This window comes from Sus scrofa, chromosome 9 (assembly GCF_054392235.1).
Source record: "Sus scrofa isolate SSC_HxYL_T2T_F1_AM1 chromosome 9, Sscrofa_HxYL_maternal_Yorkshire_Landrace_v2.0, whole genome shotgun sequence".
NCBI lineage: Eukaryota > Metazoa > Chordata > Mammalia > Artiodactyla > Suidae > Sus > Sus scrofa.
In genome coordinates, this window is record NC_139391.1 from 18439119 (window position 1) to 18466063 (window position 26945).

Genomic DNA, 26945 nt, shown 5'->3' on the forward strand with positions numbered 1-26945 from the left:
TTTAAGAGCAGTGACAGTACTTATCAGCACACCCTCAGGATCTATATAGCACACAAACTAGCTGTTCAAGAAACTATTTGTAGAATGAATGAATGAACTGTATCGTTAAGTAGAGGGAGCAGAATGAGAATTACGTGAGTAAATACAGCCGTATCATGAATAAAAGAGAAATTAAATTCAATATAGTAACAACAAAGACCCACCAAACCGGAGTATCTGCAGTATTTTTTAAATCTAAGCATTATTTTTCCAATGATTATTAGTAAAGGTAAGAAAAAAAATATTTCTAAGACGAAAGAAAATTCAAAATAATTTTTAAATCATTCAAAAAGAATCAGAGCATTAAACAAAACACTGCAGATCTTTTCCCAAACGTAATGTATAGTAGTGTTGTTTTAATGACTTTCTAAAAGTTGGCCATGCTTAAGAATTAAGACTATTTATAGAATTGGAAGCAGATGATAAATGAAATTTTTAAAAATCAGAATATTACTATTGCAAAATTAGCAAAGACAATTGCTCATATTTGCAAAGTCCTTTCCTATCTACCAAGAACTGCTGCATATATTATCTCATTGCTTGTTCAGCAAGTACTCAACATTTCACTTACCACCCCCCCCACACACACTCACACACACACACACACACACACACACACACACACACACACACACACACGCTTTCTGGATCATTTCTACAGAGATCTCCTTTACAGTGGCCTTGATAAAAGCTGACTGTGAAATTTTATTAAATTCAGTCCCCATTAAGACTTGGCATTGTCTGAAGCACTATCAGATGATGCTGAGCTCAGTAAGAGCACCTGTTCTTATACCTTCAATTTTCATCAAACAGCAAATCCCAGTCTTTCTTTTTTGGAAATGGAAATGCAAACTAGTCTCTCTTTTTATTGCTATGTGATACCAATTTCCATGTTTTCATTTTCTTTTTTGGGGCCATGTACTAAGTAGATGAAAATGATTTTTGTTCTTAACTCTTTAACACCTCTGAAATTAAGCCCTAGGGAAGCCAGTGATAACAGGTTGTAACCTCTCTAGGAGGTTTGGAAAAATAACTCTATCAACCTTCTGGGAATAAGACGTGGCTATTATTACGCTAAAGCACATCAGTGGCTGCTAGGACATGATGGAGAGATGAGACAGTGTCAGCAAATGTGCCATTCCAGCTCTGACAAATAGGATATACTGAATTTTACAAATGGATGATTTATGTTTAATAATATTTTTAAAGTTTTAAAGAATATTTTAAGGAGGAGTTTCCATCATGGCTTAGTGGAAGCTAATCTGACTAGCATCCATAAGGATGCAGGATTGATCCCTGGTCTCACTCAATGGGTTAAGGAGTTGCTGTGAGCTGTGGTGTAGGTCACAGATGTGGCTTGGATCTGGCATTGCTGTGGCTGTGGCATAGGCCAGTGGCTACAGCTCCAATTCAACCCCTAGCCTGGGAACCTCCATATGCCACGGGTGCAGCCCTTAAAGGCAAAATAAATAAATAAATAAATAAAATAAAATCTTTTTACTGGGCTTTGATCTTGCTATATAGTAGCTCATTTAATCCTAAAACCAATCCATTAGACATGTATCATTATCCCCTAAATCTCATTAATATATACATATTTTTAAACAAACTAAAGATCAAGTCTACACAGCTGAAAAATAGCAGAGCTGGTATTTGAACTCAGGTCATTTCTCTTACATTGTTCTTTCTGCTTTGTCAGTTCCATGCAGGAGAGAGAGAATGCTAGAATAGACATGGTTTTGTTGGGAGATTTGAGTAGGTAAATATATGTGATTATAAGTGAAAGAAATGTAATTTAAACACAGGTCTATCTTACTCCAAACTGTAAGTTACTTCCACTGCCAACAAAATTATTCCCCCCACCCCTTTTTTTTAGGGCCACACATGCGGTATATAGAAGTTCCCAGGTTAGGAGTGGAATGAGAGCTGCAGCTGCCAGCCATAGCAATGCCAGATCCAAGCCGCATCTGTGACATACACCACAGCTCATGGCAACACTGGATCCTTAACTCACTGAGTAAGGTCAGGGATCAAACCTGCATCCTCAAGGATACTAGTCAGGCTCATTACCACTGTGCCACAACGGGAACTTGAAAAATGATCCCTTTTCCAATTCAACGACATGTTTCCCTAGAGTGAATAAACCTTTAAAAATATTCTCCTTTGGAGGATTAAATTTTTTTTTTTCCCGAGGTTGGTTTGGGGTAGACACATATTGTGAAACAGTGGTAAAATAAAAATGAACCAGAAACGAATCTGCAAAAGAAGGACATAAACGAGGTGAGCTCAACAACTGTCCCAGCTTACTGCTAGAAGGCAAGTTTCTAGGAGAGAACAAAAAAGATGGAACCTAAACAGATCTCGACACATTGAGAAGACAATAACTGGAGTTTAAGGTGACCTAGGCAGGTAGAATTTGCAGGCAGAATATCAGAGCGAAAGAGAAATAACACCCTAGAGATCTGAAAAGCACACTCCTCATTCTAGCCAATTCTATGATTGTGTAATAATCTAGGCATGCACAGGATGAAGCTCCATGGGACTGGGGAAAGAATCACTGGAAAGTAATAGACTGAACAATTCCCAGAGCTCACATAAAGATGGGAATACTTTACATTTCCACATGCTAGAGTAGAGAGACCTCATAATATTAGGGCATCAGGTAAAGGACAAAGAAAATATATTGCCCTAGTTATAGTGTAAATTAACCCTAATAATTAAGCCTAGATTTAGGAAAGCCTTACCTAAAAAAAAAAAAAAAAAAGATTAAAAGCCTCAAAAGTATTAAATTGATTCTTCACAAATTAATGGTGTGCCAGAGAAAATCCAATAGCCTAAACGAATACAGCAACCCCAGAAACCAACAACATTAAGTACACAATGTCAAACCCTCACCCAAAAAAATGAATGGGTATGCAAAGAAGCAGGAAAAGATGACCCATAATCAGGATAAAAAAATTAATAGATACAGAGCTAGAAATTATAGAGGACATGGAATTAGAAGATAAAAATATTTGAAGAGTTAACATAAAAATATGCCCCACATACTTAAAATTGTATAGAAAACATGAACAGAAGGAGGAGGATGAGGAAATAAAGAATGTATTAAGATAAACATCAAATACCTGAGGAGTTCCCGTCATGGCTCAGTGGTTAATGAACCCAACTAGCATCCAGGAGGACTCAGGTTTGATCCCTGGCACTGCTCAGTAGGTTGAGGATCCAGCGTTGCCATGAGCTGTGGTGTAGGTCACAGATGCAGCTCGGATTCCACGTTTCTGTGACTGTGGTGTAGGCCAGCAGCTACAGCTCTGACTCAATTCCTGGCCTGGGAACATCCATATGCTGTGGGGTGCAGCCCTAAAAAGACTAAATAAATTAATACATATATACATATATACCTGAAGTGAAAATATGCTAGATGGAAGTAACCACAAATTAAGACGCTACAGAAGAAGACAACAAACAAATTTGAAGAAATAGTGATGGAAACTATTCAAAGTAAAACACTGAGATTTAGAAGGACTGGAAAAAAAATGAACACAGCATCAGTGACATGTTGAATGATATCAAACGCTCTAATATATGCACAAATCAAGTCCAGAAAGTGGAAGAGGGAAGAAAAACTATTTGAAAAAATAGTGACTAATAATTTTCCAAATGTAATAACTATAAAATCACAGCTTTAAGAAGTTCAAAAAAACCCGTATCAGAATAAATGGAAGAAAAAAACAACTCATTATCAAAATGAATCTGAAAAACAGCAGGAGAAAGGGGAAAAAAAGGAGCAACTAATGGAGGATAAAGGTAGAAAGAAAACTGCAAGGTGGCAGATTGAATTTCTAGCTTATAGTTATAATTACATCAAATATAAATAGTCTAAAATATTCAATTAAAAGGCAGAGATAGACTGAATAATAAAGCAAGATTCATCTATGTGATATCTATAAGAAACTGAAACGAAATTAAACGATACAGTATTAGTTCCCCATAAACTGAACTCTTTAAGGATGTAGGCTATATCTAATTCAACTTGCATTTCCAGTATCCAGTTTAGTACTAGCACCCAGAATCTACTCAAAAATACTTATTGAAAGAGTGATTATATTTAAAACTTATTTCATAAGACATGCAAGGATGATCCCCAAAAAGCATTGGTGAAATGTTCACTTTCTCCAAATTAATAGATTCATAAAAAGGGGTTTTATGACAACTACGCAAACATGTTTTTAAGAGTATATTGTATGATAACTGATTTTTTTAATGGTTAATTTATCTATTTCACCTGAAAACTTCAGAATTTAATTAACTTCTAAGTCAAGTGTTAGCAAAATTTTTCTATAGAAGACCAGATGGTAAATACTTCAAGCTTTGAGAGCCATGTAGTTTCTGTAGCTGCACCTAAAATGAATGAATGACCATGTTCAAATAAAACTTTATTTGCAAAAATCAGAAAGAGGCCAGATTCTGTGAACTGTAGTTTTCTAAGTCCCATTCTAAGCACAGGATGATTGCTCAAAGTCTCTGTCACTATGTGTGACCTATTCCTGGAATAAGGCACTTATCACTATTCTAGAAATCTCTGATCTGAGCCAGCAGTAGATGCACATATCTCTTACTGTTACCCTGTATCTAATTTTCTTGGTTAATGCAAATAGAAAAGACAAGATCTCAGACACTGACAGGTAATTTACTTCCTATATCCAAACTCTTCAAAGCTGCTTCATGCTTTCACTGTATTGTCATAGCCTATGGAGCTGGTAACTTTGAAAACAATCCTAAACTGTTTAAAGTGTCCAAAGTCACCCCATCAGCTCTTGTTTTCACTGAGGTTGAAGGTTTGATCAATTGTACTCAGGACATGCACTACACATTGCAATAATCTGCTCAATTTACTTTTCCAAAATACCCGGCATTGGCCTTTTGCTCAGCATGTCACAACTTAAAGAGAAAATTATCAAAAGGCAAGAAAGTTATCTTACAAATACTAATAATAACAATTTATTTTATGTTTGTCTGCTCTTCATGACTTTCTGTGTAAACATTCTTCCAAACTAAGGAGTTAGAGTTAATTTAATGACCATTTGGTCATTAAAAAAAGTATACAGTCAAAACTTCACTATGTCAGATAAATAATATGAATTCTATTTAAGGCAAGTTACTAACTCAGGAAAAATGGAACCATTCATAAAGGAAAATTATGCACTTGGTGTCAACATACCTGTCTAAGGTAAAGATTAGGAATTCAAGATTTAGAGTATGATTCTGTTTTATTAGTTTCGGTATAACCCTATATGAGTTATTTGGGCTTTAAGATTCTATTTTTTTCACCTGATTAAGTTGCAAACAAAGTATACTTCATTAGGAGTAATGTGAGATTAAATGGAGTAATGCATGAAAAGCTTAGAAAGAGTTTCATAATAAAGCTTATTAATGAGCATTTAATTCATGTTTAGTATTATTTTCATTTTGTGTGCTTGAAACAGTGTTGAGAGAGAAAAACAGACTTATATATAATCTAGAACTCATGTATAACCAGTTATTTTCTATAATCACCCGAGTCTAGTACCATGTCTGATTACTACTAGTCAAATATTGTTTGTTGAAATTAAAATGAATGAAGTCTCTACAAAAGGGACACCTTTTTCTACATTGTAATGGCTTTGTCTTATTAAACAGTTCACTTCCATTACCAAAGTGGGCCACTTGAAATCTCTAACTTAGGAGTTCCCACTGTGGCTTAGTGGGTTAAGAATCTAACATGGTCTCCATTAGGATGCAGATTTGATCCCTGCCCTTTGCTCAGAGGGTTAAGGATCCAGTATTACAGCAGCAGTGGCATTGGTCGCAGATGTGCCCGGGATCTGGTGTTGCCATGTCTGTGGCATAGGCCCCAGCTGTAGCTGTGATTTGACCCCTAGTCTGGAAACTTCCATATGCCACCAAAAAAAGAAAGAAACCTCCAACTAGATTCCCATTTAAATGTATATTTTATACATATATTTTATAATATATATTTATATGACAGATGTTATATATATGTAACATATATATTGTTGACACCAAATGTATATAACTTGGATAAGTAAAGTTAACTACTCAAACCAAATGTATATAACTTGGATAAGTAAAGTTAACTACTCAAACCTCTGAGTTTAGGTACTAATTATTCTGACTTAGAAATGAGAAAGATAAGTTCCAGAGAAATTCTCCCAGCCACCATGAAGGAGTGTTAGGTTGAAACTTTAGATTTGACATGCTTTGGAATTTATTTTTTAAACCACTGTGCTGTTGTGTCTCTCATTAGAAGTACAAGTTCCTACAAATTCCCAAGGATCTCAAAGGGAAGAAAAAGTTCATACCTCATGCATATAAAACATCTCATTTATTAGATGCCTCACTTTCAGGCAGATATGATAATTTATTTTTCAGATGAGGAAGCTGGATATTAAATAAGCTAAGTAACTGGCTTTTCTTCAGGGAATTTAAAAAAGGAAGAAACACACAAAGAACAGCTTCATTTAACCATTCTATTGTAAATGGGCCCTTAAAACAAGTTGTCTCTCTCTTCAATTATGCCTTTAACCAAGTCAATAAAGGGCTTCATGCCACAGACATGCTTAAAGCATTAGGAACATGCCTTTACCAAATTGGGTAATGTCACATAAAGACCGCTGGAGAGAAGAACTGGACACGGAAGTCATGGGGCCAGACATACTAGCAATATAAAAATCACACAAAGGAAATAGACCTTACCCTCTGCCAGGTATATGCAGGTGCATTTGATCATCACAATACATGAGGCAAGCTTTATCCTCTCACCCTACTTATAAGGGAACTGCAGTTCAGAGAAGCTCCCTAACTTGCTCCAAGTTTCTCAACTGTTAATGATAGGGCCAGTTTCTGAATCCATTTGTTTATGGTATTTTAGTGAAATACCATAAACAAACTTCAAATGGACAATATAAATAACAATACAAATGCACTTCCTTTTATACATAGGACAGCTGCTCAATATACATAATCCACTTGAAGACTTAATATTTAACAGTCTCACAGATCTGAGTTGCCTCTCACATGGTGACAAACATATTTTTTCAACTCTTCTCCATACTTAGAATCCCAATGGAAACTTGAAATGTTGTTAATTTAAAGGAAGAAAAATAAGCTATGTATTTACATCTTGATAATCCACCCTCTCTGAGGAAACTTCTAATCTTCCCTTATAGTAAGTAAGGAAATCAGTAAAGTCATAGTACAAAATTTAGTCAGACAGGCTGAGTCTAGGTGTAAGTTCTGAGTTCTGACATACTAGTGGCAAAAACATGATTCTGAAATTCCTGATCCATGTAAGATTGTTGAGAAAACTGGATGTGATGATACCTTCTCCTTTGTAATACTGAGATAAACAATTAACTTGGCAGAGCTTTTTTTTTTTTTTTGAGCCATTAATCTTTTGTTGAGGCGTGCATAAGAAGTAAAGAGAACCACATGTATCTTTGCAATAAATGTGCATAACATTTGAATACAATTTGACTAAATCTGTCAACATAGTTTCATTTTACATGTGCATTTTATTGAATTAATTAATATTTTCTCTTCGTCTGTCCGAATGGTTTTACTTAGTATAATGCCTTCCAAGTCCATCCATGTAGTCGAAAATGGCAAGATATCATTCATTTTGTGTAGCTAAATATTATTCCTGTGTGTGTGTATGTCACTTCTTTATCCATTCATCTACCCACGAAAACTTAAATGGCTTCCATAATCTTGACTATTGTAAACAACATTGCAATGAATATGAGTATATATATATTTTTAAATTAGTGTCTTTGTGTTCTTTGAATAAGTATCAGAAGTTGAATTGTTGGATCTTATGGTAGTTTTATATTTAATTTTTTTTTTAGAAACCTCTATATTGTTTTCCATAATGGTTGCACCAATTTACATTCCTACCAACAGTGCACAAGGGTTCCTTTTTCTGCTTGCCAATACTTATTATTTCTAATCTTTTAAATAATAGCCATTCTTAAGAGGTATGAGGTGTTATCTCACTGTGGTTTTGATTTGCATTTCCCTGATAATTACTTATGTAGAGAGCATTTTTTTCTGTGTCTGCTGGCTATCTATATGGCTTCTTTGGAAAAACGCCTATTCAGATAATTCTGCCCATTTTTTAACTGGATTGTTTCTTTTTTTTCTTTTGAGTTGTATGAGTTCTCTACTTACTTTGGATACTAGCTCCTCATAAGATATATTGTTTGCAAATATTTTCTCCCATTCAGCCTTTTCGTTTGGTTGATGGTTTCCTTTGCTGGGCAGCTTTTTTATTTTATTTTTATTTTGATGGTCTCATTTGTTTATTTTTGCTTATGTTGCTTTTGTTTTTGGAGTGAGATCCAAAATATCATTGCTAAAATCTAGTTAAGGAGTTTACTGCCTATGTTTTCTTCTAGGAGATTTATGGTTTCAGGTCTTACAGTCAGGTCTCTAATTCACTTTAATTTTTGTGTATGTTTTAAGGTAGTGGTCCAGTTTCATTCCTCTGCATGTGGCTATCAAATTTTCTCAACACAATTTATTCAAATGACTGCCTCAAGCTGCGGTGTAGGACACAGGCACAGCTCTGATCAGGTGTTGCTGTGGCATGGTGTAGGTTGGCAGCTACAGCTCCAATTCAGCCCCTAGCCTGAGAACTTCCATATGCTGCAGGTACAGCCCTTTTTTTTCAAAGTGTGAAGCAGCTGGATGTGGGATCTTAGTTCCCAGATCAGGGATTGAACCCAGGCAGCAACAGTAAAAGCATTAAGTTCTAACCACCAGACCACCAGGGAACTCCCAATATTTTTTTTTTTTTTTTTTTTAAGGACAGCCTTTATTTTATTTTAGTCTATTTAGGGCTGCACCCATGGCATATAGAGGTTCCCAGGCTAGGGCTCAAATCAGAGCTGTAGCTGCCAGCCTATGCCACAGCCACAGTAACGCCAGATCCGAACCACGACTGCAACCTACGCCACAGCTCACGGCAATGCCAGATCCTTAATCCACTGAGCGAGGCCAGGGATCAAACCTGCGTCCTCATGGATATCATTCAGATTCGTTTCCTCTGAGCCACAATAGGAACTCCCAATAATTGTTATTTTATGATTGAACAAGTTTTGCCAGTATCTCCCTCCAAAAAAAAAAAAAAAAAGTAAACAATATTCCTATTCTTCTCATGGTTAACTCAACTGGGTATCTAAGACAAAAGTCCTGAGAGCCTCTATTAAAATTTTGTATCATTATATGGAAAATTTTTGTAAATGTACCATAAATTTATATATTAGAAAAGAATCTTTCCTGTGTGATATATGGGGAAGATTATTTCGTTTCCTCTCAGCTAGACTTTGATTTTTACATTATTAAAGAAAAAAACCTACTTAATGGAAAAAAGGAAGACTCTTTGAGAAATCATAGTATTCTAAAATGGCTTTATTTTAGAATGCGATTAAGAAAGTCTATATCTTCCTCTCTTTTTAGGTGGCAGACTTTTGAGATTTACCATCAAGAATTTTAAGAGATAATTTGTGTAAAGTACATTTATATGTAAATTAATTTGATAAAATGCAAATAGAGACATAGCAAAAAAGAGGAAAATTAATGACATATTTAGATTCACATTGTAAAAAGTGACTTAAGCATTGTTTGATAATGATTGGATTCAATCCAATTAGAATTTTAAAAGTTCAGAAAATATCTGAAGTATGTTAGCAAATTCATAGCTTTATAACAATAATAATTTCAGTGTTGTTTTCTATTTCACAAACTAATTATGCTGGATGACATATGCATATTCTAATTATACATAACAAAGAATGGCTTAAATTGGACTTCTTGAAAAGGTCCATCTGCTTACAAAAAGCTGTGATTTTGCTATTTAAAGAAGTGAAATTTGTATTTAATAAAAGCAAAATGTATAAATTAGCTTTCACTGTTCTTGCCTTACAGAAGATTCAAAAATTGTAGAAATCTAAAAATTATAGCTTTAACTTCTCATGAACTATCCTTGCATTGCTTCAATTTGTGGTTGCTTAGAAACGTTACAGGCAAAGGGGTTGATTCTTTCCAGATGCTACTAGTCTAACCACACTTTATGTTTTTGATTTAAGGCTATTCTGTTTAATAGTGTTATAAATACATGTTTCTCTAAAAAGTCACAAACATACAAATCAAGTTCTCTTAGTGGTGCATCTTTGGAACCTATTTCTTATTCATATGCAAAAAAGCCTCTTCTGTGTTCAGCTTCCACTGGCTTTACTACAGGCAAATTTATACTGAATGACCTGTGCTATTGTCATTTATCCACAGGATTTATTTCCCTCGTTTCCAACTATGTTTCTGATCAAGTACTCTTGATAGCACTGTCATTCACACTCATTTTTCAAATGCTTATTGAGAGTGATACGTTGGCCTTTTACTAAATAATCAGTCATCTCACCAAGCACACAAACATATAGCAAAAGATGAAACCACAGAATTGCTGGCCTATTTGAACAATGACCTTAGCTAATAACTACAGACTTCCATGGACACTTTAGAAAAAGAGCTGAAAGAAAGACAGAGAGAGGGGAAGAGAGAAAAAGAGAGAAAGGGATTGAAGCAATTGAGGCCTCAAAGCAAACTTTTATCCATCGTGGAGGAGACTCAAGACCAATTTTTACATTCTAGCTCACTGACTCTCTGGATGTTCTCAATAATGTCACTTAATTTCTAAGAATTTTGTTTATACCAAGTAATAAACAGGGATATTTTTAAAATACCTATTAAGGTACTTGTGAGGAAAAATTCTGAAATAATAAGAGGGAAAAAACTGCTTATCATACTGGGAGGAAGTAAATAATAGTTGAACTGTTACTTTGTCACTAAACCAAAAAAATATTTTGGGGAGGTTTTTGTGTTCTGAGCTTTTTATTTTTAAAATGTCCTTAAAATCTCCAAATCCCCAAAAATTTCTGAACAACATTCTGTCTTTCTCTAAAGATTGAACAAAATACATTCACTTTCCATCAAATCTCTGTAAATCAAGATCAAAGGTAACCCCAGGCCTAATTTCACAGTATGGATTTAAAATGGAAACACAAAGATAATTTTCACATATAACATTGTGAAAATTTACATCAAAAAGTCCTTTGAACATCTTGATGATTTAGAAGAACACATTTGTTCCATATTCGTAAGTTTTAGCTACTTTTTTATTTTACAGGTAGAAAAAATTAGACTTTGTTTTAATGAAAGCCCACCTACCTGAATCAAATCTCAAATAGATGGCTTGATGCTTCTTATCTAAAATTATTTGTTTAATGAGGAAAATGTTATCTCTAGACCCCCATCCCTTATAATCCTTCCTGAGTATTCTTTAGCTCTCGAAACCTCAACATGCCCAAAACCAAGCCTAGGTAGATTTTCCCTAAATCTGTCCTTTCCACTGTTCTCCTCAATTCAATGCTATGTAATCTACCCAATTTAGCTACTTCAGAATAAGTCCTGATTATTGCTCTCTATACCCCATGAGGCTCAATTGCTCTTCTGGACACACTGATTCTTTATTGTAAACAACTTGGAAATTGTCACCTTTTTGGATATTCTTTCTACCACTTCCTTGGTTCATGTTTTATGAACTCTGGCAATATCCTCCAAACTTATTTTCAGCCTACAACCTTTCCCCCACCTTCATTTTATCACCTATGAAAACAGAACTGGTGACTACATAAAGCTATATCAAAATCTTTGGTGGATGCCTATAAACACTGGCGTTTATAAGCCTGAGCTTCTTCCCATGGCACCCAGTCTTGCCCTTCTTTACCCAATACTAAAGCCTCATCTCCCACTGTTCTTGCTCCTTTGTCCTCTACTCCAATCACACAGAACTATGAATTCTCCATCAACACCACATGCTATTTTAGAATTTCCTATTTTTACAAATGCAACTGATTCCCTACTTTTAAAGTGGTATTCTCCATCTCTCCAGTTGGTGGACTAATATTCAAACTTCCACATCCAAGTCTAAGGTAACCTGCCCGGAAAAACTTTCTACCTCCACCAGACAGACAAATCCCTGTTCTTTTCAAGTCATCCATAGTGCATCCTCCATATTCCCATGATAACACTTTTCAGAGTCAACTACCAGTAAGTGTTCCGGTGCATAATTCTCCTAAGAGACTGTGAGCTCATTAATGGAGGGTCCTTGTCTTCTTAATCTTTTTTGTCTTACACCCTGGAGCTGTATCTGGCACAAGATATTTGACATGTTTGCTGAGTTAATGAATGAATGAGGGATCACCACAATCATCAGGCTGCTGTTATCAGTTGGGCCTTTGAAAACTTACCAAGTGGCAATGCCATTTAGTCTGATGACACAACATGTTGTGTTAATCTCATTATATAATGATCACATTGCATTTTTACATCTTTTATCTTATGTGGATAAACAAAAAGACTTCATCAATAAAGCACTTAAAATTAGACATTTTTATTTACATGTCTTTGCCTATATATTGAATATTACAACTTTGTCACATGGCTTCATCTTGTTTAATATTAAACTACACATTACTTTTGAAAGACTGGAATTTTTTTTAATTACAGATTTAGCCACCCATATTTTAATACTAATAATTATTGAGGCTAGAACCTTTTTACCTAAGACAACATCTCTGCTCTTAGTTTCTCACATATATAATTTATTTACCTTTCCATTATACTGCATATATTCATTATAGATTATCACACATGGTTTGTGACAAGGATGTGTCCTTCTTGGTTGTTAAACACATTAATGCAGAGGCTTTCTTTGGGTATAACCTAATTAATTAAATCTTGTTCAGTGACTTGTTTGTGATTATTTCCATAATTGCTATTTCATACAAACTTGACCCATTTGCCTTTTAAATAAGCTTTTTGTATCATGTTGATGTCTTCATTTTCTTCACATTAATAAGATATTGATAAAATATAAATTCAGGAAGAGAAATAGCCATACTAATGAATTTTTTCACAAAGTATTCTTTCTAAATTTGCTTAAAGTGCCATTAATCTTTTATTTGGAGTCTAAGACATTCAATTCTATAAGCTTTAATTCTCTCTCTCACTTTTAAATTCTTATTAGCATGACTTAAAAAACAAATCACTATTTGAGTGTTTTATTACCCTTATGAATCCCTTGCTGAGTAAAGGAGATTAAGAACAGGCTATTATTTATCTAAACCCAAATTCTAGATGAAGGCAGGGGATGGAGGGGGATGAAATATTAGAAAAAATGTTAGAAAAATCACTATTGAAATATAGGATCACATTGACCTTAAAGGATAAACAGGAACTTTAAAGATAAATGACAGCATTAAGGATAGGACATAAAAGACTGGGGAATTTAAAACTGAATTCTTACCAAATTAAGAGCTACTTTTGTGTCAGTATGAATGCAACTGCTTACATGTCAGGAAAAGGCAGGTCCAACAACCTTTCAAGAACCCAAGAACTACTAATACAAACTATAGTAATTTAGTATATATTCTCATTTATTTTCTATTTATATTCCCTCTTCTTGTAAAAGTAAGTTAAAGCGTCTTATTATAAAAGACATAAACCTAACATCAAATTTTAAAGAAATCACTTATTAGCACTGGAGGTACCAGGGTAGCAACCACTTACCCTAATCATTGTTAATGAAAAAGCAAGAGATAAACATTTATCTTCTCTTTTCTGTATAAACTGATGTTTAGAGACCATTAATGACCCCAGTTCATGAGGAAAAATTCCTTTTGAAAATTTCCATGTAATACATGCAGAGAAAATGATGGAATTAGAAAATCACCAAATGACAACCTCTTGAAAAAAATAAAGGTAACAACCATCAAGAGATGGTAAAATCGTTAGATGAAAAGATTAATGCGGCACTTCACAATAAGAGGGTCAGAATGACAAAAACTGCACCACCAATTAGTCTCAATATCATTATTGCCTTCTGACTTAATGCAACATAAAGTACACAGCACTACCCACAAATTATTCATGCTAAGGAAATTGAATCCACACGTAATCCAGCCTTTATACCTATTTTCTAATTTATAGGAAATATGAATACGGAAATATTTTATACACCATAAGAAATTCCACCGACTTCATTTTCAATGAATCTTTGGAATTAAAAAGATTAGAGAGAATGTAAAAGTAAAAACAAATCAGAAAGGCAAGATGTACACCTTGTATGGATCCATTCTTGAGTAAGCTGACTATAAAAACAAAGTACTGGATAATATTAAAGAGGTATTGGTAACTTTCTAGGTAATTATGTAGAAATTATTTGTCAAATGATATACATTAGGATTGTCCAGTTGAATAGTGTGATACTGCAGCTTTAAAACACTATAGTAATTTCGACAAAATGTTGAAGTCTGCTGTATACCTAGGGGCTAGGTATATGGGAACCTATTATATCTTCCCTACAATTTTATCTACTTTTGTACATCACATAAGTCTGAAAACTTTTCTGATAAAAGGTTTCAAAATAGAGGATAAATACAAATACACACCCACACACATTAATTGACTGATTGACTGACTGATAGTATAACTAATCTGAAGAGAAACTGCAGGAATTTTTCAGAAGCCACAAATGAATTCAGAGGCAGAGCTAAGTCCTGAAGCCACTAGCTTCCCTAGAGACATTTATCATTCCCAATTGCCAAAATGGTCACTTACAATGAACTCCTAGATGAGAAGACTTATGCTAGGGCACACACAAAGTGGGGGGTTGGAACAAAAATCCCTGCAGAAAACTGGGAACCCCAATGCTCATATCCTCAATAGAAGGGTCCACTAAGAAAATATCTATCCAGCTGTTATATTTAACATGTTGAATCCCTAATCCCCAGTGGGGCTAAATTTGGACATGGATCTTTTAAGGAGGTAACTAAGGTTAAATGATGTCATAAGGGTGGGGCCTTGATCTGACAGAATTGGTGTCCTAGTTTGTTAGAAGAGACACCAGACACATGCACTGAAGCAAGGTCATGTGTAGGCCTAACAGGAAGCCAGACATTTACAAACTAGGAAGAATGCTTTCACCAGAAACCAAATTCACTGACACTGTGATCTTGGACCTCTCAGCCTCCAGAGTTGTGAGAAAACAATTTTCTTTCCAGCCTGTGATATTTTGTTACTGCAGCACAAGCAGATCAATATACAAAAAAAGACGCTGAGGAAGTTTAGCAGTCATGGCTTTGACAGTGAATGGAAGCAAGGGGGTTAAAAAGAAATCTCCCATAAGTATTTGTAATCACAAACTTGCCCCCCCCCCTTTTTTTCAGATTTGAGGCTCAGTTTCACACTACCTGTGTATAAAAAAGCATCACATTGGGTGTAATCGAAAATTGTAAATCATCCTCAATCTAGATCTCAAAGAATTAGCACATATTACTCTCTAGAGAAGATGAACTCTAAAGTAAACCATAAAAAACAATCATAAAATTTTTAAGAAAATAAATCATGATTGAGAGTCAGCATAAGAAAACAGAGTAAATCACAAACACTTTAAACCACAAGGTAAATAATACACAGTAGCTATGTGTTAATATTTCAAGACATAAAAAATAAAAATCAAATGTGTGAGTTAAAGACTACTAAAAATAGCAAGTAGATCCAAAGAAATCAAATAAAATTTTCAGAAATGAGAAAAAAAGCAGCCATTTAGAATAAATATTCGGAGAATAAATAACAAATTAGATTCAAATGAACAGAGAATTAGGAAATCAAAAACAGATTTAGGGAAGTTTCCCTGCAAAATATCATGGACAATAATAAAATGAAAAATGAAATAAAGAAATTAATAAAGTGGGGTGTAGAACAAAATGGTCCTGTATATAATATCACAGGTAGCTCATAAAATACCTTTGAGAAAATTAGAAAAGAGGCAGCACAGTTGGGCAAATACAGATCCTTGGGCACACAAGCTGGCAAGGAGAGCATGGGCTGACATTCAGGACTTATTTTTCCCCTCTCCTGGGCACTTTCTGTAGAGCAGAACTTGCAAGCCCATTCAAAGCATCTTGCCAATATCTCTATCTCTTTTTTTTAATACTTTTTTTTTTTTCATTATAGCTGGTTTACAGTGTTCTGTCAATTTTCTACTGCCCAGCATGGTGACCCAGTTACACATATAAGTATATATTCTTTTTTCTCACATTATTGTGCTCCATCATAAGTGATTAGACATAGTTCCCAATGCTATACAGCAGGATCTCATTGCTTATCCATTCCAAAGGCAATCATCTGTATCTATTAATCCTAAATTCCCAATCCATCCCACTCCCTCCCTCTTGGCAACCACAAGTCTATTTTCCAAGTCCATGATTTTCTTCTTTGTGCAAAGGTTCATTTGTGTTGTAAATTAGATTCCAGATATAAGTGATATCATATGGTAATGGACTTCCCAATATACTTCTAATGAGAGTTCCAACAGGGAGGAGGGAAGGGGAGGCATTATTTCAAAAAAGGTTGGCTGTGAATTTTCCAGAACTGTAATATTAAAGTCCATAGACTTAGGTAGCATGATGAAGTCCCAACAGTATTCTAGACAACAAAACAAAACAAAAACAAACACTAAACCTAGACTCACTAGAGTAGGTCTTAAACTTAGCTACAGAGAAAAGGTGAATACCTACAAAGTAGCACGACTTAATAGAGAGTAAAATGAAAACTATAAGAGAGTAGAATTATATCTTCAGAGTGAAAAAAAAAAAAACTAACTCTAATTTAACACCAGGTAAATATATATTAGGGGGATATACATTCTTCAAACATATGAAACACTTACAAAAACTTATCCCACACTAGGTAGGCCACGGATAGAGTCCTAACAAATATCAAATAATTGGGACCATAAAGACAATATTGTTGACCATTAAATAACTAGAAAGCAAGGATAAATAGCTTTGAAAATGAATATATTAGGAAAATTTTAAAGTTTATTTCTAAATAACATTGGAATTAAAAAAGACAACTAAACAGCAATACTACTAACTGCTTATTAAAATGTGTGGAATGTTGGGTGAGAAAAATTTAAAGCTTTGAGTAAAACAAACAAATAAATAAAACTTTAATGAAGAAAAAAACTCTGAAATCCAATAAGCAAAGTATTCAAATGAAGAAGTTAGAAAAAAATAATAAAGCCAAGGTAGGAAGAAGATAGTAAAAAAAAGAGAACAAAATACAAAGTACGTACAGTAAGGAGAATCAATAAAGCCAATAAAATTGGCAAAGTGTTAGAAAGATCTCTCAAGAGAAAGAGAGAAAACCAGAACACTGTGTAACTCAAGGGGACACATTCATATTATACTCTACATAAATGATGTGTCCTGGGGTTGTGACAGGGGAATCTGATTTAAAAAGAATACAGAAGTTCCCATTGTGCATCAACGGATTAAGAACCTGACTAGTATCCATGAGGACATGGGTCCATCCATGGTGTTGGTTGCAGATGCAGCTCAGATCTGGTGTTGTTGTGGCTGTGGCTAGCCCAGCAGCTGCAGCTCCAACTCCATCCCTAGCCTAGGAACTTCCATATGCTGCAGGTGCAGCCCTAAAAAGAAAATGAAATAACCATGTTGATCGTGTCCCTTAACATTATGAAAAAGGTAAATATTAGAAAACATATAAATAAACAATTTAGGAATGAAAAGACAAATAATTATAGATACAGCAGAACATTTAAAAGAATAGTAAGAAAAACTTAGCCAATAAATTTAAAAAACTGTCTATAAGAATTGGACAAATTCCTTGAAATTCATTACTTAACTAAACATGGCTCAAAAAGAAACCAAAAGCCTGAATTATCTTAAAACTATTAAAGAGAGCAAATAAAAGTTTAAAATATTCCTAGAGGCTTAGATAGTTTCGCAGATAAGTTCTACCAACCAATCAAGAGGGAGAAAATTTCACTTACAATAACTCTTTTACAGAATAAAGAAAAGAGACATACTCACCAGCTCAATTCTGAAACTAGTAAGATACTAAAATTAGGCAATCTCTACAATCATAGATGAGAAAACCCTTACCAAAATCTTGCCATACTGAATCTAACCACATGTATATGCAGATACAAAATACACACACATTTTAATACATAAATTCATCATGACCTAATTGAATTTATGCAAATTGGGTTTAATATTAGAAAAGCTATTAATGTGATTCAACCTGTAATTAATATTAAGATAATTAATATCAAGATAAGCTTATACTTTATGACAATTTAGTGATGATAAGATATGTAAAATATCTGAGGGTCTGACAGCTGATAGAAGCTCAATAAACAGGATTTTTCTCCTCCCTTCTGAAATGCTAATGAACTGGTGTGTCATTTTCTTTAGTTACAAACAACCAACTCTGACAAACTTAATCAGGGAGGAAATTGGAAGAATGAGGGAAAGCTTATAGGATAAAAAAAAAAAAAAAAGCAGACATGGAAAAGGCAGCTGCTGGAATGATTAAATTCCAACAGAATTTTAGATAGTCTAATCTGCTTGTCAGAGGGTAGCATCTGGCAGAAGGGGCAGATTATGGACTCTGGGTATGGGGTTGGCTTCTGCTTCAGGAGCATGGGGACATGTAACTTGATTTATAGTCGCATCAAAATTTCCATCAGTGGGAGAGAGGTGATTCCCTGGAAGAAAATGGAGTGCAATTAGGAAGCAAAAAATGAAAGTTGGGCAGGCAAAAAATGAAAGTTGGGCAGACAAAAGAGACACTACCCCCTCCAGCGTTTAGTTGGAAACAGTCCTATTATGAAGCAGAACAAAGGTGCTTCCACAAATCTGTTTTTCTGCCAGAAATGAGTTTAACCTTCTCTAATTTAGCTCTTTTTTACTATATAGATGTCTATAAGGGTCTATAAGTTCTCTTTCCTCCAACTGATCCTTTCTCAGCGCTTCGAGATAAGAGGTTAAACCACCAGAGAGCTCTCATCAAACCCCTCTTGGAGATGGTCAAAAAGTATGCTGCACAGTTGAAAAATGATGGAACACTGTAAACCAGCTATAATGCAAAAAAAAAAAAAAATCATTATAAGTTAAAAAAAAAAAAAAGAAAAGGTATCAAGCCAGTCTCTGCTAATGGAGACACTTTTCCAGTTGCCTCCCCAATCCTATGCCAGAACATAATGTTTACTTATTGCCAATGCATAAACAATCCAAGATTGTACCTGTAGTTTAAAATCAGACTCAAATGAAAGTCGAGAGGCTCCTCTCCAATGACATTCAATGATGAAGTATCATGAAGGTTCCAGTCTTTCTTTACTCACTCAAGGTAGAGACTGGTTATCCCTGCACCTGGTTATAGGTGAGAGAATCCATCCTCCAGACTTTGTTTAATAATAGCCACTCCTCTTTAGAGGCCAATCTGGCTTTATATAATGGAGTTAGCACATTTACAAGAAACATTAGTACCCCTCAGTTATGAAGTCTTTAAACATTAAAAATCAAATTCCACTTGAAAGAAGTCTACTGGCTTTAAACACACACACAACATACACACATTAATACCCATGATCTCTCTCTTAACACTGACATCATATACTGTGACTGCACCTTCTAACTATTTTCTGTATCCAGATGCTACTCCATTGTATGAGTTGTCTGCCATGTGACACTGAGAATATAGCATCCCAGTTGTTTCCTTGCCTCTTATGCACCTCCCACCTGTCCTCCACACTGCTGCCAGAACAGCATCTGTACTATGGACCTCTGATACTGTACGTCCTGTCTGGTACTCACCCATGTTTCCCATTTCTTTTGGTGTACTTCTTAACTCACAAAGTGAAGCCCTTTTGAGTGGACCCTGAACCACTCCTCCAATCTTTCTTCATTTTTCCATACTTCAGAAAGCTATCCTCTCAGGTTGGTTTATTTTCCTATTTTGTATCTACATAGAAAACATCACCATCTCATCACAATGTGCACTTATAAAGTCTTCCCTGCCTCTCTAGGTGAATTTCTTTCAGTTTTTACAGACTCATACTAAGATGACCCCCAATAATTCCTGTTTCCTGGTGCCCATGCCTTTGTGTAATATCCTCCTCTTTTTGAGTTCATGTCGAAGCAGTGGTGATTGGTATCTGACTAAAAGAATACGGTGAAGGTGATGGGATGTCATTCTCTTCATTAAGTTACTAGGTGACAAAGATCATGGAATATTATGCTCATGATTTTTATACTCTATAGAACACTCTGTCTTAGAAGATGAGAGAGAGAGAGGAAGAGAAATTGAGAGAGTGGTTCTTATGTTGGCTTTGAAGAAACAAACAGCCATGCTATAAACTGCCTCTGGAGAGGGCTTCATGGCAGGACACTATGGGTGGCCTCTAATACACAAAGTTGCCTCGATCTAATATGGAATAAAAAGTTAGGGCCCTCATTCATACAACAACAAGGAAAGAAATTCTGCCAACAACCTGAGGAATCTTGAAAATGGATCTTTCCACAGTTGAGCTTCTGATGAGGCTGCAGCCCTAAATGACACCTAGATTGCAGCTCTGAAACAGAGAATCCTTCTAAGCTGTGCCTGGATTCTCAGTCAATAGAAACTGTGAAATGATAAAAGTATATTATTTTGTTACTAAACTTGTGGTAATTTATTACACAGCATAGAAAATGAATGTATTGGCAACTCAAGATAATTTTCATTGGGGTCCTAGTAAAATTTTCACATATCTCCATCAAGAAACTTAAATTTTTATATTCAAATAAATTGTTTAAGAACATTTATTTTATATTTTTAATTTTGCATCTCTAGCATCTAACATAGGATTTACTCAATGACTCTTTGCTGTAACCAGTAAAATAAATAAAAGTACTACAGTAAAAGTGTAAAACTGGAAGAATACTAGATAAACTATTGAAAGTATTTTGTCATTGGACATACACTTTCCCTACAATTCTAACAATCTTTGAGCCTGCATCTTAAAAAACTGAATATGGGAAAACTGAATAGGGGTATTATTTATTAAGTGCCTATTATATACTTGATACTGACCTAATAGACTTGGAAAATGCAGTTGAATAAGATCCTTTCATGAAATTTCTGTGGTTTATATGGAAAAATATGAGCTGTATGTAGGCAGCATTAGTCGGACTTGAAACTCTTTGGATAAACATTGTCAAACGTAGTTAGCACAGTTCACTTTGCAAACTTAAACAAGCTGTTCTAGAAATGGTTAAGCTGAGACAGCAGCCCCTCCAATTAAAAGGATGTTAAGAAGGATTCTAAAATTGGATTGGACAATCTCTGAGGTTCCTTTCATTTCTAAGATTTTATAATACTTAAAATTGCAATTTGGAAATCATTATTTTGTGGCAGCTAAAGAATTATAGCCAATAATATAGTATCGAGTATCAACATTACAAAAATATATATTGGAAAACTTAAGTCTTAAATGTATTCACATGAATCTTCGATAACTATATCCCTTTAAATAAAGTGTCTGCCAATAAAACCCAATACACATAGCCCCAGTCAAAGTTTTAAGGACTTGGGTGCTGATTTTGTCTGTATGTGCTGCAATGACTCCAGAAGCCACAAGGTGGCAGAGTGCTGGCACAGTGTCTCTAATTCACAAGACTTCAAAACAGGAATTTGTTATACATTCAAAAGCTGCTTTAATTGAGACTTTGGATTCTTCCATCTGTTTCCATTGTGCCAGGTGCAGGACTGGATGGAGGAACTGAGATTTATATTTGGAGGTTCTTGAAAAGGGAGTCGACAGGATATAAAATCATGTATATTTAAAGAAAAGCTATTCACGGATACAACTCCCAATTTGCATGTGACCCCAAAATTACCACAATCCATCCTAACTGGTACCTTCTCCAATTATTCCTGAAACAATCTCCCTCCCACACATAAACTGGTGTAAATTTACAAATATATGTCTCATTTAAATCCTTAAATTGTCTAAAGGAACACTCATTATTTGATCTCAACAGGGCTTTAGAAATCAAAAATGCATACTCATGTTTTTTCCCATACATTGCCACAAGTCACAGACACAAATGACTATTATTTCAGTGCTATGAACAAGAGTGGGGAGCTTTTTCTCATTCTTCAAAATTAGGCCCTAAAGACTCCTGTTATATGACACATTTCCATGAAACACTTTTCTTCTGAAAGGTGGTGTCTTCTCCAGGATTCATGAACTCTCTGATAGTATCTGAATTGGAATAGCCTATAAGTTCCCTCGGCCTACAGATATTTAGGGTACTGTCACATCATAATCAGTCAACCACATAGTACGCAGAAAGTACATAGTGCTTTTGGGACGGGGGAATCAGCAGACTTGAGGTCTAAGAGAATGAAGACTTTTTTATAGGAACCATTGTATCTCCAAGGACTAGAAAGTGTCTGACATGTACTAAACACTCAAAGAATATTGATAAAGTAACAAATTTTACAGGTATACCTTAACGAACTGAAATAATTTTGTAACGAGTCCATGCAGAGCCAAGCAAATTGTAGTTGTTCAATAAAAGTTAGCTGAATTAACACAGAGCAGATCTACATACCCTCATAAATTTGTGCTTCCTATTAAAGGAGTTGATAAAAGAGCTCAGGCAATCAAGACGTCTTTATTTTTACTGAGCAATCCTTGTACTTGACTCTATGAGTAACTCTCAAGAAAGTCAATGCCCTGCCAAGGAGTTAACTGTGGCAGAGATAAAACACAATAAGCAATCAAATCAGAGCAGCAGGCTGCTTTAACCAATTGAGATGTTATTTTTCCTTTATTCTTACTGCTTCTAAAGTAACATGCAAATACACGTATCAGTATTTTCATATAAACTGTCTAAAAAAGCTTGGAATCTTGCACCCCAACACATTCTTCTTCAACTCCTGATGCTCTTCTAGGCATTTAAACTGTTTCCACTCTATATTCTTTTCTAGGTTAACTCTGAACTACTATACAATATGAATATACCGCTAATTTTTTGTTTCGTCAATTTTAATATCTATTGACTTTTTCACATAAATGAGAATTTAAGCCACTTACACAACTCACCTACTCCCACTTTTTCTTCAGATGTTTTGGCATTTATAATATTATTTTAGTCATCAGTGATCTCTGTAACTATAAATTATATTATTATTATTATTTTGCTTTTTACAGCCCACCTGCAACCTACAGAAGTTCCCAGGCTAGGGGTCTAATCAGAGCTGCAGCTGCCTGCCTACACCATAGCCACAGCAATCACATGTCTAAGTTGTGTCTGCAAATGACAACACAGCTCACAGGAAGGCTGGATCCTTAACCCACTAAGCAAGTCCAGGGATCAAACCTGCAATCTCATGGATCCTAGTCGTGTTTGTTCCACTGAGCCATGGTGGGAACTTCTGTAAATAATTTCTTATTTCATCACTATTCAATAGGTTTTTTCAACCCCACAATTGTTAAGGTGTCAGTGTTAGCCATTATTCTTCCTTCAACTTTACTATTCTCTCCCTTCTGTCACCTGAACTTTTATTACTTCTATATTTTCAAGGTTTTTGATATTTATATTTTGTCATGTAACCATAACCATGCCTTCTATATTTTCATAGGTTCTCTCTAAAATTTGAAAGTTCAGGAAATGGCTTTTGTATTGTAACTATTCTGTAAGTAATTGGCTAAGCCAGGTAATATGTTAGCATTTTATATATAAATATTATATATATATAAAATACATATTATCTCTACATATCTAATGTTACAAGTCTTGGGCCACTCATGAGACAATGTCCCTCACATTAAAGTCAAATGGGTGGGTTGGGGAAAGGAGGACTGGGGGTTTGGGATTGGCATATGCACACCGAGGTATATGGAAGGACTGGCCACTGGGGACCTGATGTACAGGACAGGGAACTCTATCCAATATCCTATGATGGTCTATATGAGAAAAGAATCTGAAAAGGAATGGATGTGTGTACATGTGTAACTGAATCACTTTGTTGCACAGCAGAAATTATCACATTGTATATCAACTATACTTCAGTAAAACTTTAAAAAAAACCTAGTGGATTGTTATTTCCCAGTCAAAAATCATTCATTTAAAAATGCATCAAAATTTGTGTTTTTTAAAAATGTCTACCCTTCTGTACATTTTGCTTCATAATTGGCCTGTAAAGTAGAGTCCTTCCTTAAGCACCCACCCCAGAGTTCCCAACTGCTTTTGTCATTTTCATACATTATTTGCCTTCACCATCATACTCTTGGTTATTTACAGACTCTTGAATATGTAATTTGTTCTATCAAGACATTGTTTCTCTGAGCTTCTTCCAGAAGCTTCTGATCTTTTATTATTTTAAACTAAACTGCTCTCTGGGTCATTTGTCCACCTGTCACTCTGAGACCTCCTACACTACCTCTTCCTTGTTCTTAGTTTATCTACGCCACTGTTCCCTACACCTGTGGCTTCCCCATCAGGTTTATGCACTCGTTAAAGTACAGTTTCTAAAATTTCTGACACAAGAATGTATGTGATGCAAACTCTCCAAGGGCTCAGCCCATTACAAATATCTTTAATCTCTTCTTACCCTTGATTAGTTCTTTGGCTAGTTATAGGATTCTGGGTTAAGAAACATTCCTCTCAGAATTGTGAAAGCATTCCCCTTTCATCCTCTACAAAGTTGAGCTCATTAAATATTAGCCACAACCCAGAAACTCCCTCGCTCTTTTATATATTAATTGTGGTTTTTTGTTGTTTGTTTGTTTGTTTGTTTTTAGGGCCACAATGGCATGTGGAAGGCCAGGGGTCAGATCAGAGCTACAGCTGCAGCCCTACACTACAGCCATAGCAGCTCAGGATCCAAACTGCATTGCAACCTACAGCAGAGCTCACGGCAATGTTGGATCCTTAACCCACTGAACGAGGCCAGGGATTGAACATGCATCCTCATGGATACTAAGTCAGATTTGTTTCCACTGAGCCACGACGGGAAGTCCCACATGTTAATTTCTTTATTACAATTGTTCTGTCAATGTCTGCTGTACAGAAATGTGACCCAGTCATATATATATGCATTCATGTATGTATATGCATTCTTCTTCTCACATCTGAGAAGAAGAATGCATCTGACATCTGATCCACCTGCGGTGGTTGCGTGTCTCTTAAAATCTAGACATTAAAACTGAACATCAGCTAAGCCATCTGAGTGGTGCAGGCCATGAAGGAGGGCACTATAACTGTGTCTAAACTCAACTCACCTGACTCTTTAGGATACCAAGCAGATCTGTCTGTTTACTACTTCACACCTGCAAGTCAAAAGAGGGCTAGGAACCCATGAAGTACCCTTCACAAGTGAACTTAAGATCTTAAGAGCAAGAATACCAATCACTTTACCAAACTGACTGGCTTTTTAAATTAATAAGTTCCTTAAAACAATTTGTATTTTCTCAAAGTATAGGTGAGGTCCAGACGGAAATTTCATTTGAGGGGAGAAGGGAATAAGGACAGACAATTGTACACTCACATGCTTTTTAAACTGCAGTAACTGTGAAGGAACATATCATTCACAGAATGCAAAGCCAACAAATTATCTACCAAGAAAACTAAAAATTTTATAAAACATCAGTTATTCACTTTACTGTGATCAACAGGGAAACTACAATGATAGGGAAATGGTTGTATGAAGGGCCATCACCTGTCTATATAATTTATTTTAAAAATGTGGCGCTACATTTCTTTCAATGAGAATACTGAGCTATTGCAAGTTTAATGTAACAAAAACCAATTATGAATTACTTTGTGAGCCCCTCTTGCACGCCAGACAGTTGTACTTAACAAGTAAACATACTGCCTTTTATTGCAACCTCACAAGTTTGTGGACTGCAACATGGTCTGTATTTTACAACTATGGAGACTCAAGCTTGACTCTGAAAATTCTAGAGTCACACAGGTAGTGAATAAGCGTTAGGTTCCCCACACCTTCCTGCTGTAAGTTCCGTGCTTTGTGCGCTTACCACACTGCCTGTGACTTTATGCCATCCCATATGGATACCCACAGGGTTGCTAAGTATACTTCCATAATGAAACCTTAAATGTCTAGCTCTTTTCTCTTTCAAGGAAGCCAGATCACTTTGAATCTATGATTAAAAGTATCCTCAAAACATCTTTATCAGTTCAAAGACTATGATCTTCAGTCTGGCTTGAGAATTGCCAGTTTTGCCTAGATAAAAAGGAAAATAATAAGGATCAACTCAGTAATTTAACAAACACAACGTATATTGAGACCTTACCCCATGACAGGCACTGCTCTAATCACATACACGTACTGACCCATTTAATTCCCTTGACTATCTCATGAAGTAGGTATTATTGCTGGCCTCTGTTTTACAACTGCAATTTCTTTGGATTTCATATATGAAGATGATTATATCGCACAGTTCATCTATTTTATTATTTATATAACTCATAGGAACATGATTCAGTGGAATAAATATACCCCTATAATAATTTCATTCATCATGATTAAGTGGAACCAAGTTGCCTAAGCAGCAATCAACTTGTAAGACTTAAAAATAACAAACCAGTCACAGGACATTCAAGTCCTTCTACAGAGAAGTTAGGTGGCTTTAAGCAACATAATACAAGAACTCACTGGTAAAGGTAAAAACTTAGCACAGGTATATCAGTGAAGATACCGTTTTAGTTTGTTCTCAAGATCTTATTATTAGGTCTGTTATTGTTGGTGTTGTTCATTAACTTTACTGAAAATGAATTAAATAAATGTAGTGGATAAATTTAATAGATTTGATAGTTTCAATTTAGCATTATAAATGCTAGCTCTAATGTAGATTTTTAAATTTTTAATTGTTTAACTATAACCATCATATAAAAAGTATTGGG

The 26945-nt window shown here is 35.1% G+C and overlaps 1 protein-coding gene and 2 long non-coding RNA genes across 45 annotated transcripts in view; all 3 read right to left on the minus strand.

Annotated features, from left to right (window-relative positions):
- Positions 1 to 26945, minus strand: part of DLG2 (discs large MAGUK scaffold protein 2) — a 1974117-nt gene that overhangs the window by 837576 nt on the left and 1109596 nt on the right. The gene's annotated exons all lie outside the window — the stretch shown is intronic.
- On the minus strand, positions 865 to 5178 carry LOC146399765 (uncharacterized). The gene is made up of 2 exons (XR_014814835.1): positions 2038 to 5178; positions 865 to 1402 (listed from the first exon to the last, which is right to left on the minus strand). It is a non-coding gene; the product is annotated as an uncharacterized LOC146399765 (long non-coding RNA).
- Positions 7719 to 12800, minus strand: LOC146399766 (uncharacterized). Its single transcript, XR_014814837.1, has 2 exons — positions 9011 to 12800; positions 7719 to 8703 (listed from the first exon to the last, which is right to left on the minus strand). It is a non-coding gene; the product is annotated as an uncharacterized LOC146399766 (long non-coding RNA).